This window comes from Kogia breviceps, chromosome 17 (genome assembly GCF_026419965.1).
Source record: "Kogia breviceps isolate mKogBre1 chromosome 17, mKogBre1 haplotype 1, whole genome shotgun sequence".
Taxonomy (NCBI): Eukaryota; Metazoa; Chordata; class Mammalia; order Artiodactyla; family Physeteridae; genus Kogia; species Kogia breviceps.
The window spans coordinates 11,226,830-11,241,285 of NC_081326.1; the positions used below are offsets into that span (position 1 = coordinate 11,226,830).

Below are 14,456 nucleotides of genomic sequence, written 5' to 3' on the forward strand. Positions count from 1 at the left end.
TTTTTTTTTTTTTTTTTTTTTTTTTTTTTTTTTTTTTTTTGTGGTACGCGGGCCTCTCACTGCTGTGGCCCCGCCCGTTGCGGAGCACAGGCTCCGGATGCGCAGGCTCAGCGGCCATGGCTCACGGGCCCAGCCGCTCCGCGGCATGTGGGATCTTCCCGGACCGGGGCACGAACCCGCGTCCCCTGCATCGGCAGGCGGACTCTCAACCACTGCGCCACCGGGGAAGCCCTGCCACACTTTTTATATGCCTTCCCATGGTGGCATTTTGTCCTTTCAATTAGAGTAACAGTCCGTATAATGCAGGCAATCTGTTGTCTTTTTGTTCTGTTGCATTAGGCAGTCACCAAGTATCTGTTGATTCATAATCGATGCAAACCAGAAAAGGAGAAAAATAAAGTATCCTATCATATGTCCATTTCCAAGCCTGCAAACACAGGAGATGCTGTCCTGGAGGCTTGGTAGAAGAGCTGCAGTGTGCAGTTTATGTATATGGCTAACCTGGGAGTTGTAAACAGGGAGAAAAATATAATGTAACAAAATGTTCTCAACACTTATCTGCTTAGAAGAAATTATGATTTGCAAGGTATCAATAGTGTCTGCTAAATCATCTGCTATTAAATATGTTGCCAAGGGAATAAATCCTTTTGTTGCATATTATGAGAAAACAGATTTCAACAAGATGCCAAGAGGAGGGAAAGAAAAGGGGAAGGATATTTGGTAAAACATCCTTTGTTAAAATGACAATTGCCATGTCTCCTTTATTTTATAGATATTAAAAGATGATGAAGACAGCAAAAACTAATAGTCCCTAAATATTTCAAACTATATATATTTATATGTAGAATTATACAATATTGCCTCATTTAGCAATTCTTTTTATAACAATTATTCAGATAATTCACAGCATTTCCTCAAAGGGATCTCCAACTGCTCTAGTAAAAACTAAGAAAATAACTGAATTCCTCCACAGGAGCATTTCCAGTAAGTCAATTATGATGAACTAGTTGACTGTGAACTCGAACCTGGCTAACAACATCCTGTGTTTACTGGAAATACAGATGCACTGCTTCAAGCCATGGAGAGCAAGATGGGCGGTTAGACTCTCTCCCTCCAAGAACCCATAAGAAGCAGAAATAAGAGCCGAGACAGAGCAACATCATCACCATTTTTAGACCAGACAGGATGGATGTAGCTAGAGGCTACTGGCATTCCTCCCTCTCCAGGTCCTGCCTCCTTGACCTTTTCCCTGGCCCGTGTATGCCTCTCTATTACCTCTGCTCTACCAGCTGCCGTCACTCTCCAGGCTTGCATCCTTTCTCCCCTGAACTAAGGCCGTTTCCTACCTATGTGGAATCCTTGTTTCCAGTCCCTTTGCCCTTGACTGCCACTAGACTGAACTTTCCATCAAGCTACAGGCTTAAATCACTCCATTCCGTCAGCTCCTTAATGCCTGTAGCTCCTGGAGAGCAGGAACACTGTCTTTCTCACTCATCTATCCTCAGTGCTGGCACGGCTCCTGGCACATAGGAGGTCTTCAGTAAATGTTGGTTGAATACAGAACAAAGTGTGATATGCAAACCCTTCCACAACCTAGCCCACCTGATCGCCACCCCTCATTCCCTGCTAGCCCTCCAAATGTCTCAGCAATTCTGAACTGTTCTGTTTTCCCAAACACATCACGCACTTTCACATTTCTGATCTTCGATGAAGCTGCTCTCTATTTAAAATGTTCCCCACCCATTTCTATTTTGTTACCTCCTAATTCATCTGGTGAAGTTCAGAATGAGATGCGCTAAGTGAACAAATGAACACACAACTCTCGGAAGAACCTGGCCTCTCCTCCTGTATCTCACTGGCAGGGCTTCCCTGTCAACACTCTTCTCTCCGTCTCACTGCTTCCTGTCAAGCGTCATGCCCCACCATATCCCAATATTAACTAAAACAAGCTATATGACCCTGAACCAGATTCAGTTTCCTTATTCATTTTAGAAATGCGGTTGGCAGACAGATTCTGGAGTGATGTCAGCCTCGGTCTATGTTTCTAATACTCTGATTCTCATTTCTCCCACTTTCTCCTAGAAGATCTGGAAATGAGAAAGTATATCACGTGTTCAGGAAACAGAAGACTAATTCAGCAGATGAAGCACTTTGTGTGTGGAGGAGCAACAGGAAAGGGGACCAGGAAGGTAGATCTGGGTTGGATTATGAATATGCCCATGCGTCATGCTTCATTCCATATCATTTAATAAGCAAAGTAAACAGCTAATGGAGAAGGAGGTGTGTGGATGTGGATGTGTGTGTGTATATGGTGCGTGGCCCACTGTTACAGACAGAGGCAATCCCACACCCATCTGAGACATTTGGTTCCCAAGAAAACTGAGCCAAGCAGCCAGTGGCGGATGCATATCTCTGGAATGTTGTTTACAACTCCAGGAGGACTCAGCCACTGCAGAGAAAACGGGCTTCTCCAGCCAAGCCTGGTACAATGCTAAGATTGCCTGAAGGGGAACCAGAGCTAGAGACCCTGAACCTCCCCAGAATTGAGAATCATGCTGCTCAAAGAGACCCCAAATCCTGCTCCATACGGGATCCAACCCCACCAGCGGACATGAGCAGGCAGAGAGTTTACAGACCATATCTGAACAGGTGGCTCCTATTGAGGCAGATTTAATGGAGGAGAAAAGCTAAGGAGAACTTTAATTAAAATGTAATGACAACTCTTGGGTAGATTTATTTAAAGGGAAGAAATATGTTTCATCATGAGTTACTATTTAGTAACTTTTGAAAGAAAAGAATTGTGCTCCAAGAATTCTATGCCTGTCCAGAACATCATCTATATGGAAACTGGAGAGTCCTCTCACTGGTGAGTCCCCTCCCTCTGAGACTTCCCTCACTTTGCCTGCACCTGAGTCAGTAACAAACCTGTGAATTATTTGCTATCATGGCTTTGGCGTAGTATGTCTTGACATGAATATCTTTAAGGGAGCAAAGAGTGGGCCCAGCAGTGAACAAACCACAAAAGAGGTCAAACAAGAGCATTTTCAAACATGAAAGAACTCGGAAGTTATAGGGAGGGCCAAAAAGTTCATTCGGAATGAACTTTTGGCCAACCCAGTATACCACCTATGCACTTTTTCTGAGGAAATTATGATAAAGGATAAGAAACAGTGGTGATCCATAAATCTAGTAAAATATATAGTTATATCAAAATACATGGAGGTATTATGTTTATGTAATATGAAAGACAGCCCACTTCTCAAGAGCAGGAATGGAAACCAAAAGGATGAATAATATCTTCAAAGTACTGAGAGTAGGTAACTATCAATCTAGACCTGCATATTCAACTCAACTATCTTTCATTAATTAGGACATTTTCAGATAAACAAAAACTGTAAGAGTTTGCTATCTGGAAAACTTAATGAACAAATCTTATAAGAATATACTTCAGGAAGACAGAAAATGACCCTAAAAGAATTTTAAGAGACAAGAAGGAAAAATGAGCAGAGATATTTGTAAACAACTAAACAAATTGGTAAATTTAAACATACTATCTGTAGCTAAAATAATGTCTAATTTAGGAGTTTTTAAAAGATACAACTAAAATACTGGCCAAGAATAGTAAATAATTTGATGGAGGATGATCAAAGTTCACAACCTTCTATTATTTGGCAGGGAGTGTTAAGATACTGATTAACCTTAGACTTCATGAAATTAAATATAAATGGAAAATATCCAGATGCAACCTTGAAAAGAAAAAAAATAGTGTCTAACTTCTAAGCAATTAGAGAGAAAAAAAAAAGAATTAAAGAATAGAAAGAGAGAGAGAAAAAAAGGACCGGAAAACCCCCAAAACCTGAAGACAGTTAAAACAAACTCAAATATATTCTAAATTCCATTGAATGTTAATGAATTAAGCATGCCAGTTAAAAGAGACTGTCAGGTGGATTTTTTTAAACTCCAGCTATAGGGCTTCCCTGGTGGTGCAGTGGTTAAGAATCTGCCTGCCAATGCAGGGGACACAGGTTCAAGCCCTGGTCTGGGAAGATCCCACATGCTGCAGAGCAACTAAGCCTGCGAACCACAACTACTGAGACTGCAAGCCACAAATATCAAAGCTTGTGCGCCTACAGCCTATGCTCTGCAACAAGAAAAGCCACCGCAATGAGAAGCCTGCACACCGCAATGAAGAGTAGCCCCCGCTCACCACAACTAGACAAAGGTCGTGCACAGCAATGAAGACCCAACACAGCCCAAAATAAATAAAATAATTTAATTTAATTTTTTAAAAAGCTTTAAAAAATATTTATTCCAGAAAAATACAGAGAACTGAGTGAAAATCAGTGTACCATAAGTTTTGTGAGAAGTGGTGAAAGTATTACTTGAAGGTAAAGGTACAGCTTTAAATACTTACATATAAAAAACAAAGTCTGAAAATTAGGAACTTAAGTTGAACTACAGAAGCTTTTTTTAAAGAATAACAATATCTAAGTTGAAGGAAGATGAATAAAAAAGCAGAAATTAATAAGATGGAAAATAAAGATACAATGGAGAGTATCAAGTTAAAAACTAGATCTCTGCAAACACTAATTAAATAGAAAATCCTCTGGTAAGATTGATCAAGAAAAAAAAGAGAATAGACAATATAATATTAGGAGTGAAGTGATAGGCATAACTTCAGATAAAGAGGAGAATTTTCTGAGAGACTATCATGAAAATTTTACACCAATAAATTTGAAAAATGAGAAGAAATAGACAAATTTCTAGAAATATGTATCTTACCAAAACTGTTTTGAGAAGTCAAATGACTCCATCTCAAAATGAAATCAGATGATAAAAACCCTGCAGAAAGTAGGCACAGAGGGAACTTTCCTCAACATAATAAAGGCCATATATGACAAACCCACAGCCAACATCATCCTCAATGGTGAAAAACTGAAACTTTTCCACTAAGATCAGGAATAAGACAAGGTTGCCCACTCTCACCACTTTTATTCAACATAGTTTTGGAAGTTTTAGCCACAGCAATCAGAGAAGAAAAAGAAATAAAAGGAATCCAAATCAGAAAAGAAGAAGTAAAGCTGTCACTGTTTGCAGATGACATGATACCATACATAGAGAATCCTAAAGATGCTACCAGAAAATTACTAGAGCTAATCAATGAATTTGGTAACATAGCAGGATACAAAATTAATGCACAGAAATCTCTGGCACTCCTATACACTAATGATGAAAAATCTAAAAGTGAAATTAAGAAACCACTCCCATTTACCACTGCAACAAAAAGAATAAAATATCTAGGAATAAACCTACCTAGGGAGACAAAAGACCTGTATGCAGAAAATGCTAAGACACTGATGAAAGAAATTAAAGATGATACAAACAGATGGAGAGATATGCCATGTTCTTGGATTGGAAGAATCAACATTGTGAAAATGACTCTACCACCCAAAGCAATCTACAGATTCAATGCAATCCCTATCAAACTACCACTGGCATTTTTCACAGAACTAGAACAAAAAATTTCACAATTTGTATGGAAACACAAAAGACCCCGAATAGTCAAAGCAATCTTGAGAACGAAAAATGGAGCTGGAGGAATCAGGCTCCCTGACTTCAGACTATACTACAAATCTACAGTAATCAAGACAGTGTGGTACTGGCACAAAAACAGCAATATAGATCAATGGAACAGGATAGAAAGCCCAGAGATAAACCCACACACATATGGTCACCTTATCTTTGATAAAGGAGGCAAGAATATACAGTGGAGAAAAGACAGACTCTTCAATAAGTGGTGCTGGGAAAACTGGACAGCTGCATGTAAAAGTATGAAATTAGAACACTCCCTGACACCATACACAAAAATAAACTCAAAATGGATTAAAGACCTAAATGTAAGGCCAGACACTATCAAACTCTTAGAGGAAAACATAGGCAGAACACTCTATGACATACATCACAGCAAGATCCTTTTTGACCCACCTCCTAGAGAAAGGGAAATAAAAACAAAAATAAACAAATGGGACCTAATGAAACTTAAAAACTTTTGCACAGCAAAGGAAGCCATAAACAAGACCAAAAGACAACCCTCAGAATTGGAGAAAATATTTGCAAATGAAGCAACTGACAAAGGATTAATCTCCAAAAGTTACAAGCAGCTCATGCAGCTCAATATCAAAAAAACAAACAGCCCAATCCAAAAATGGGCAAAATACCTAAATGGACATTTCTCCAAAGAAGATATACAGATGCCAACAAACACATGAAAGGATGTTCAACATCACTAATCATTAGAGAAATGCAAATCAAAACTACAATGAGGTATCACCTCACACCTGTCAGAATGGTCATCATCAAAAAATCTAGAAACAATAAATGCTGGAGAGGGTTTGGAGAAAAGGAAACCCTCTTGCACTGTTGGTTGGAATGTAAATTGATACAGACACTATGGAGAACAGTATGGAGGTTCCTTAAAAAACTACAAATAGAACTACCATACGACCCAGCAATCCCACTACTGGGCATATACCCTGAGAAAACCATAATTCAAAAAGAGTCATGTACCAAAATGTTCATTGCAGCTCTATTTACAATAGCCAGGACATGGAAGCAACCTTAGTGTCCATCGACAGATGAATGGATAAAGAAGATGTGGCACATATCTACAATGGAATATTACTCAGCCATAAAAAGAAATGAAACTGAGTTATTTGTAGTGAGGTGGATAGACCTGGAGTCTGTCATACAGAGTGAAGTAAGTCTGTAGGAGAAAAACATATACTGTATGCTAACACATATATATGGAATCTAAGGGAAAAAAATGTCATGAAGAGACTAGGGGTAGGATGGGAATAAAACACAGACCTACTAGAGCATGGACTTGAGGATATGGGGAGGGGGAAGGGTAAGCTATGACAAAGTGAGAGAGTGGCATGGACATATATACACTACCAAATGTAAAATAGGTAGCTAGCGGGAAGCAGCGGCATAGCACAGGGAGATCAGCTCGGTGCTTTGTGACCACCTAGAGGGGCGGGATAGGGAGGCTGGGAGGGAGGGAGACGCAGGTGGGAAGAGATATGGGGATATGTGTATATGTATAACTGATTCACTTTGTTGTAAAGCAGAAACTAACACACCATTGTAAAACAGTTATACTCCAATAAAGATGTTAAAAAAAAAAAAAACTGAAAAAAATCCAAATTCTTCCTCTTGATCCTAAAAGTACTCTACATTTGGTACTGCACTACTTATCGACCCAAGCTTCTTAGCTGACTTCTTACCTAGCTTATTTCTTACAACACAAATCATATATCCTAGACAAGCAAACTGCTAATGGATCAGAGAGAGGAAGCTCTATGGGGTACTGCTTACGTAGCTGGGCTGGAATTAGACTGCAAAGATGCAGATCCTGGTTCTACCATTTACTAACCGCGTGACTTTGGGCAATTTACTTAACCCTTATGACCTTCAGTCTTCTCATCTATACAATGAGGATACTGGTAATATCTACCTGCTAGGCTCACTGTGAACATTTATAAAAACAATCATTGCCTGATACATTGTACTTGCTCCATAAATACTGGCTACATGACTTTTTTTTTTTTTTTTTTGCGGTACGCGGGCCTCTCACTGTTGCAGCCTCTCCCGTTGCGGAGCACAGGCTCCGGACGCGCAGGCGCAGCGGCCACGGCTCACGGGCCCAGCCGCTCCGCGGCACGCGGGATACTCCCGGACCGGGGCACGAACCCGTGTCCCCTGCATCAGCAGGCGGACTCTCAACCACTGCGCCACCGGGAAGCCCTGGCTACATGTCTTTATTCGTATCGCTACCATCTACTGGAATGACCCTCTTCCTCCTCCCATCTATTCAAATCCTATGCAGGCTCAAAGGCCGAGTTATTCTTCCATAAAATCTTCACCAGTTACTCCCTTAATTATCTCCCTCTTCTACAGTACACTAGTTCTCAACCTTGTAGGGGAGGGGTAGAGAGTCACAGAGGTCTTAGAGAATCTGATGGGGAAAAAAGAAGATCTTCTTAAGAGTTCTTTACAAACGCATGTTTGAATAACTTATCTCCCACTCATAGAACTCTAAAACTGAGAAATAATGTTAGCCCATTTTTCAGATGAGATGATGATCCCTTGGGGTATCTGCCCCCAGGTAATCAGGCCAGAAATCACCAAGACTCATTCTCAGAATGATAATTACTAAACATGCCAGCAATGCTATTATATTTTATTCTATAGGAATACCTTGTTTTATTGTGTTTTGCTCTATCGTGCTTTGCAGATTCTGTTTTTTACCAATTGAAAGGTTTGTGGCAAACCTGAGTTATCAGATGATGGCTAGCATTTTTTAGCAAGTGTTTTTAATTAAGGTATGAACACTGATTTTTAGACATAATGCTATTGAACATTTAATAGACTAAAGTATTATCTAAACATAACTTTTATATGCATTGGGAAGCCAAAAAAATTCAGGTGACTTGATTTATTGCAGTATTCACTGTATTGCAGTGGTCTAGAACCAAACCCACAGTCTCTCCGAGGTATGCCTGTACTTTACCTTCCTTGCATTGAAATTCTCTGACTAGCTTTCTCTGAAGCAACACCAAACTATGAAACATAAAATTGCCCCAATTTTATTATTTGAGGGAGTTAACTTTGAAGCTTTCTTTAAAACTTTTCTATAATTATCATAATCAAAGAACATCATCAGTTCTAGGTCTCAGGCCAGAAAAGATACACATAAAGCCAATCCACCATAATCTTTCATTCCCAGACATGATTTTATAAATATAAATATTTTATAAATATTTTTAAATAGAGCTTCTATCTTCCTACCTACAAGAAATTTTTCCAGAACAACTAACAAATAGTCAAATAATCTATACTCTGCTTATTCTCTACCCTTTCTTCCAATTCTCAAAGAAGTTTAACGGTAAGCAAGAAAAAAAGGAAAAGGAAAAGCATCATGAATAACCTACAAAACACAATAATCAACCTCCACGTTATTAAAAACTGATCAGCACGTCTGTAGTCACAGTCTCCTTGTGCGCACAGGAAGCTGTTTCACTATGTGGAGTCATGCAACCAGCCTAGGAAATGAGATAAATGACTCAGGAAGAGGGGGAGGTTTGTAAATGGATACATCAGCCCAAAACCTTAATCAAAAGCCAGGAGAGAAAGCACTTTATAAGAAAGTAATATTGGAGTATCTGAAGAGCATAACTTTTTAACAAAAGAACAGGATCATAGTGATGAATCGTAAAGGCCACCTAGTCAAAATCCTTCATTTTTCCAGATGAAAAAACTGAAGCCTGAGACCTAAAGCACGGATTCCTCTGAAATCCATGGGCTTTCCAGAGAAGGGAATCTAGGAACCACCATAAGAAGGCAGCTTCCTCCCCGGCTGAAATTCACACTATCTTGTATAATGAGGCAATTGAAATAAATACTGGAAAATGCCAGGAACATTATTTATACATTCTAAATAATAACTCCTACTTAGGCCTTAGGGGAGAGTACACACACCGCAAGCAACTGGATCTCCTGGATTACCAACTGCCCAGGGAGCTGGCTTAGACCGCAGTGCACTCACTCTTGGGATGCTGACAGGGATGCAGTCACACATCTACTTGCCACTCAGAGATCGTTTCCTTTGCTGTCTTCCTTTGGCAACTAAAAAGACCTAGAAAAAGAAAAGTGTACGGCTACAGAATTTACCGTATACAGGGTCATACTTTTTAGGTTTTCCACCTGTTGTTTTCATTTTTCACAGACATGTTCTAAAAAATAATGGGTTAATAATGTTTAGAAACAATTTTTGGTTAAGAGGGCCAAGAATTCATGTTTATTTGGCAATAGGGATAACTTCCCTGCACATTCTTTTTTTAAAAAATAAATTTATTTATGGCTGCGTTGGGTCTTCGCAGCTTTCTCTAGTTGCAGCGAGCCGGGGCTACCCTACATTGCGGTGCGCCGGCTTCTCATTGCCGTGGCTTCTCTTGTTACAGAGCACGGGCTCTAGGCGTGCGGGTTTCAGTAGCGTGCAGGCTCGGTAGTTGTGGCGCACAGGCTTAGCTACTCCGCGGCATGTAGGATCTTCCTGGACCAGGGCTCGAGCCTGTGTCCCCTGCACAGAATCTGGCAGGCAGATTCTCAACCACTCAGCCACCAGGGAAGATCCCTGCTCATTCCTGATATTGCTCATGTGGGAAATTTAGAAGAACATTTTGATTGGTGGATCGGTATATGTTCACACATGGTCTGTAACTGCGAAGACAAATTGAAGGCCGTGTGGTGATGCGGTTGCTTTCTTTAGGGGAAAGGCATTCAGGACTCGGTTGCCTAATTGGGAGTAAATCCACTTTCAAGTCATTTACAAAAACTGTTGAGATTTTATCGACTTAAGAAAAACAGAAAAGTCTTCTTACTCATTGCAATTTTACTTTTGTAAGTTAAAACAATAGAAAATGATCATTTAATAAATGGATCTAAATTTTTGTTATTGGACTCTAAGTACAAATATCTGTAAAATTCTGGACCTTCGGCTTTCCTCTGTATATCAGTCTTTCATTGTTATATTGAACTCTAAATCTAAAGCCAATTTCGTTCCCTTGGGATTTGGTGATGACGTCTCGGGAATGAAAACCATCAGCCAGCGGCGCCTGCTCAACTCACAGGTGATTAAGATTGTGGCAAACGCCATTTTCTGAAGTGCAACCACTGTGTATTTTACAGAGAACAAAACAACTTACGTCCGTTCTAAAATGCTACCATCATTTTTTTCTTTGCCCTAAAATCCAAAGTTCCTTCTAGGCAAATGTACAATGTTCAATCTGCTTCTCCACGAACCGCACAAAAGCTTAACGCTGCATCTTCTTCTTTTTAAAACGAAATAATAGATTTTGTGTATGGGTTTCTGACTAAAACTGAAGTACATGAATACACAGATTTTTAACTATGATTAAGAAATTTTCAAAATTAAATTTTCACTTCAAGTACTTCCAAGTTAAATTGTAAATCAGTTAAAAATGAACCATGTGGGGCTGCAGTGGTGGAGAGTCCGCCTGCCGATGCAGGGGACACGGGTTCGTGCCCCGGTCCGGGAAGATCCCACGTGCCGCGGAGCGGCTGGGCCCGTGAGCCGTGGCCGCTGAGCCTGCGCGTCCGGAGCCTGTGCTCCGCAACGGGAGAGGCCGCAACAGTGAGAGGCCCGCGTACCGCAAAAAAAAAAAAAAAAAAAAAAAAAAGAACCATGTGGAAATAATGTAAGTGTTTTAAGGGTCCTTTTCTGTTATTTTATCGAATTATTGGAACATTGGATTTCCTAGACAAAAATACTCAAATTAACTATGTTCACAGCAGGATTAAAGAATGCTTGAATCATCCCTAATGATTTCCTTTACCAAAAAGGGGCAGCTGAGAAATGTTTACAAAGTAAATCTAAGTTAATCAGAAGAATGAAGAAAGAAATTGCTTACAAAAATGTTTACTGACCAAACTAGTTGTGTTTTGAGGGAACCTGAAAGGTAGTACTTTCACATGTTTAACCTTCTTGCCCACGGCTGGGGGGAGGAGAATCTCCCTATAGGTTACCTTGCTACAAAAACATAATTGTTGCTTTTTCTGTCCTGTCCCTCATTTTTGCCTTTCTTCAGAGAAGTTCTTAAGGCTCTAGAAAATAGCTAAGATGGAAAATAGAGGAGTGGGTAAGAAATATCTGGAAAACAAGCATAAGAAGCAGTATCATCCCATGTGAGTAAAAAGAGAAGTTTGGGGCCAGATCACAAACACCCAAGACCAAGAACAAGGTAGAGAAGGGAGTTTTTGAGGAGAAGACTGATTTGGCCAGATCTGTGGAAGATAAAGCCTCTAGATTGGCTCAAAGAGAGAACAAAGTAAGGAGACTCTTAGGATGCCCCAGGGATAGGTCCCCAGGTATCAGTCAAGGTCCTGGCAGGAAACAGGTAGCAGTCAGGCTGGGTAATTTAAGATCAACAAAGGCAATGCTACAAGAAGGTAGACATGGCTTAAGGAAATTCACACAGGATAGGACTACAATGGCAAAAGCCATAACCACTCCGAGGCCTGCAAGAACCAGGGGGATAATCAGAGTAGCTGGGAGAGGGTGGCTGCATGGAGAGAGCTGCCTGATTGGAGCTATGGCCTTTTAGGGGAACCAGCCAACCCACAGTAATAACCACAGAGGGCTAGGGACAAACATGCCCTCACCTCTCCCTCTTCACATCCTCTGATCTTCTGTCGCCGCCTCCTCTGGCTGCACGCAGCTGGAAGCCAGGGGCAGGGGCAGAGTGGAGAGAGCACCAGGAGAAGTGGACAGAAGAGTCCCAGTCTAGGGGTAAGGTCACAGTAGTGGGAGTGAGAAAGGAACAATACAGAGACAAATTTAATAGGACTTTTAGACCGGCTGAACTTAGAGATGGGAAGAGAAAAGCCAAGGATGACATCACAGGTTCAAGCCTTGCTAGCCTAGAATGGATGATTACATCAACTGAGCCTGGTTTTACTAACGGATGTATCCCCAAGGCCCAGCACAGTGCCTTGGCCGTGAAAAACCTTCTATAAGCATTTGCTGGAGGGGAAAAAAGGTGGATGGATGATGGAAGAAGCAAATATTCAGGAAGATGCTGTGTTATGTAGTCTTAGACACACTGAGTTTAGAGTATGGTAGAAGAGCCCAGCAGGTGGTTGGAGATTTGAGTCCAGAGCTCTGAAAAGGGAAGGGAGAAAGATGTACCTCTAAGAATCATCTGCACAGAAGTGGCAGCTGACACAATGAGAGTGGATGAAACGGCATAGAGAGCAGGTATAAAGAGAAAAGAAGTGGCATCTCATGACCAGACTGGGGATTTATCTGCAATATTGGACAAAGGAAGAAAGACAAAGGGAAAAACCAACAAAAGGAAATGACAGTATTTACAACCCTTTGCCGTACTGTTATAGTATATTCACATATATCTGCACATCCCTGGTAAGCTCTCTTTTTCTTAACACTGCACAATCTTGCCCAACATAAAGATGATACAAATGCAAGCTGGAGACTACCACATACCTATCTGCCTCAATAAAATATTTTTTAAAGCCCCAAATCCTGGTCTTACTAGTTTTGCTCACCTTGAATCTAACAGCCAACATTAATCCCTTTTTAATTTAGAAATTAGGCTTATTCTTTCAAGCAATCATGTACTGAATACCTATTATGTATCCGGCCCTATGCTCAGCAAAGTGGAAGTAAAAATCAGTCTCCAGTCATCAAGGAAATTAAAATTGATTTGGATTATAAAGAAATACTTGAGCATAAAACAATTAAAGTTCGGTTAAGAGCTGACCTATATGATTCGAACCAAATAGCATTTCATCCAGTGAGAATACCATTCAATGCCTATGACATCTGCTTTCTCTTCCCTAACTCAGAAGATTGACAAAGGACCTAAATTCTACTCAGTTGTACTTCCTATTTAAGGCCCAACCATGCCATATTGTAAATTTCTCTTAACCTTTCTTTCTTCCCCACTGTTCCATAACGTCTCGTTAATCTTTGTATCTAGTATCTCAAACATGGTAGTCATTCAAATGTTTGTTAAATGAATGAATGAATCAGAAGCTAAGCCAAGCCCAGAAAAGCCATATCAGTGTCCTTAACACTCTCCTATGGCAAATCCCAAATGCTTTAAGGGTCAAGGAAGTTACCTAATATGACCTTTGACCTGGCCTCGGCCCCATTTGATGACTGCTACTAAAGACTTGGTGTTGAGTGTTAAGGCAAAGGCTCAGAAAAACCCCAGCAAATCTTAAAATGCTTTTAGAAAAGAGGAAGAAAGCATATTAAGCCCAATTCCTGAGGCATAAAATGTGCTCACTAAATGTTTGATGAGTGAATGAACAAAGGAGAGCTGAGGAAAGCCAATGAGCTCAAGAAGAGACCAAACTAAGGGGGGCAGGTATGATAGGTGGGGCTGTATCTAAAGCCCTCTCTAGCTGACACTCAACTGAATCTATTTCCTAACTAACAGCTATTATGTCCATTTCTATGGATTAATTCTCCAGCTAACCCCTTCTTCACTAATCCCAACTTCCCATTAAAGGAAAACAAATCCTGTCAACCACACAATCATCAGTGCCTCCTACACTGGACTGTACATATTCATCACCTAGATATTTTGTTAAAATGAAGGTTTTGAATCATTACATCTGGGGTGAGGCCAGAGATTCTGCATCTCTAACGAGTTCCCAGGTGATGCTATACTGCTGGTCAACAGATCACACTTTTCCAGCATCAAGAGCCTAGAAGACATTGCAGAGAATATGTATGTAGTCTTAAAGTCACAGGTAAGATACCTCCTGCTCCCACACTCCCTAGTTGTAAAATCTTAGACAAGTCATTTTACTGAGACTGCCTTTGGAATATGGTGCTTACTATGTAC

General features: G+C 40.4%; 1 long non-coding RNA gene across 1 annotated transcript in view; it reads right to left on the bottom strand.

Annotated features, from left to right (window-relative positions):
* Nucleotides 1-14,456, bottom strand: part of LOC136792895 (uncharacterized) — a 71,124-nt gene that overhangs the window by 52,659 nt on the left and 4,009 nt on the right. The gene's annotated exons all lie outside the window — the stretch shown is intronic.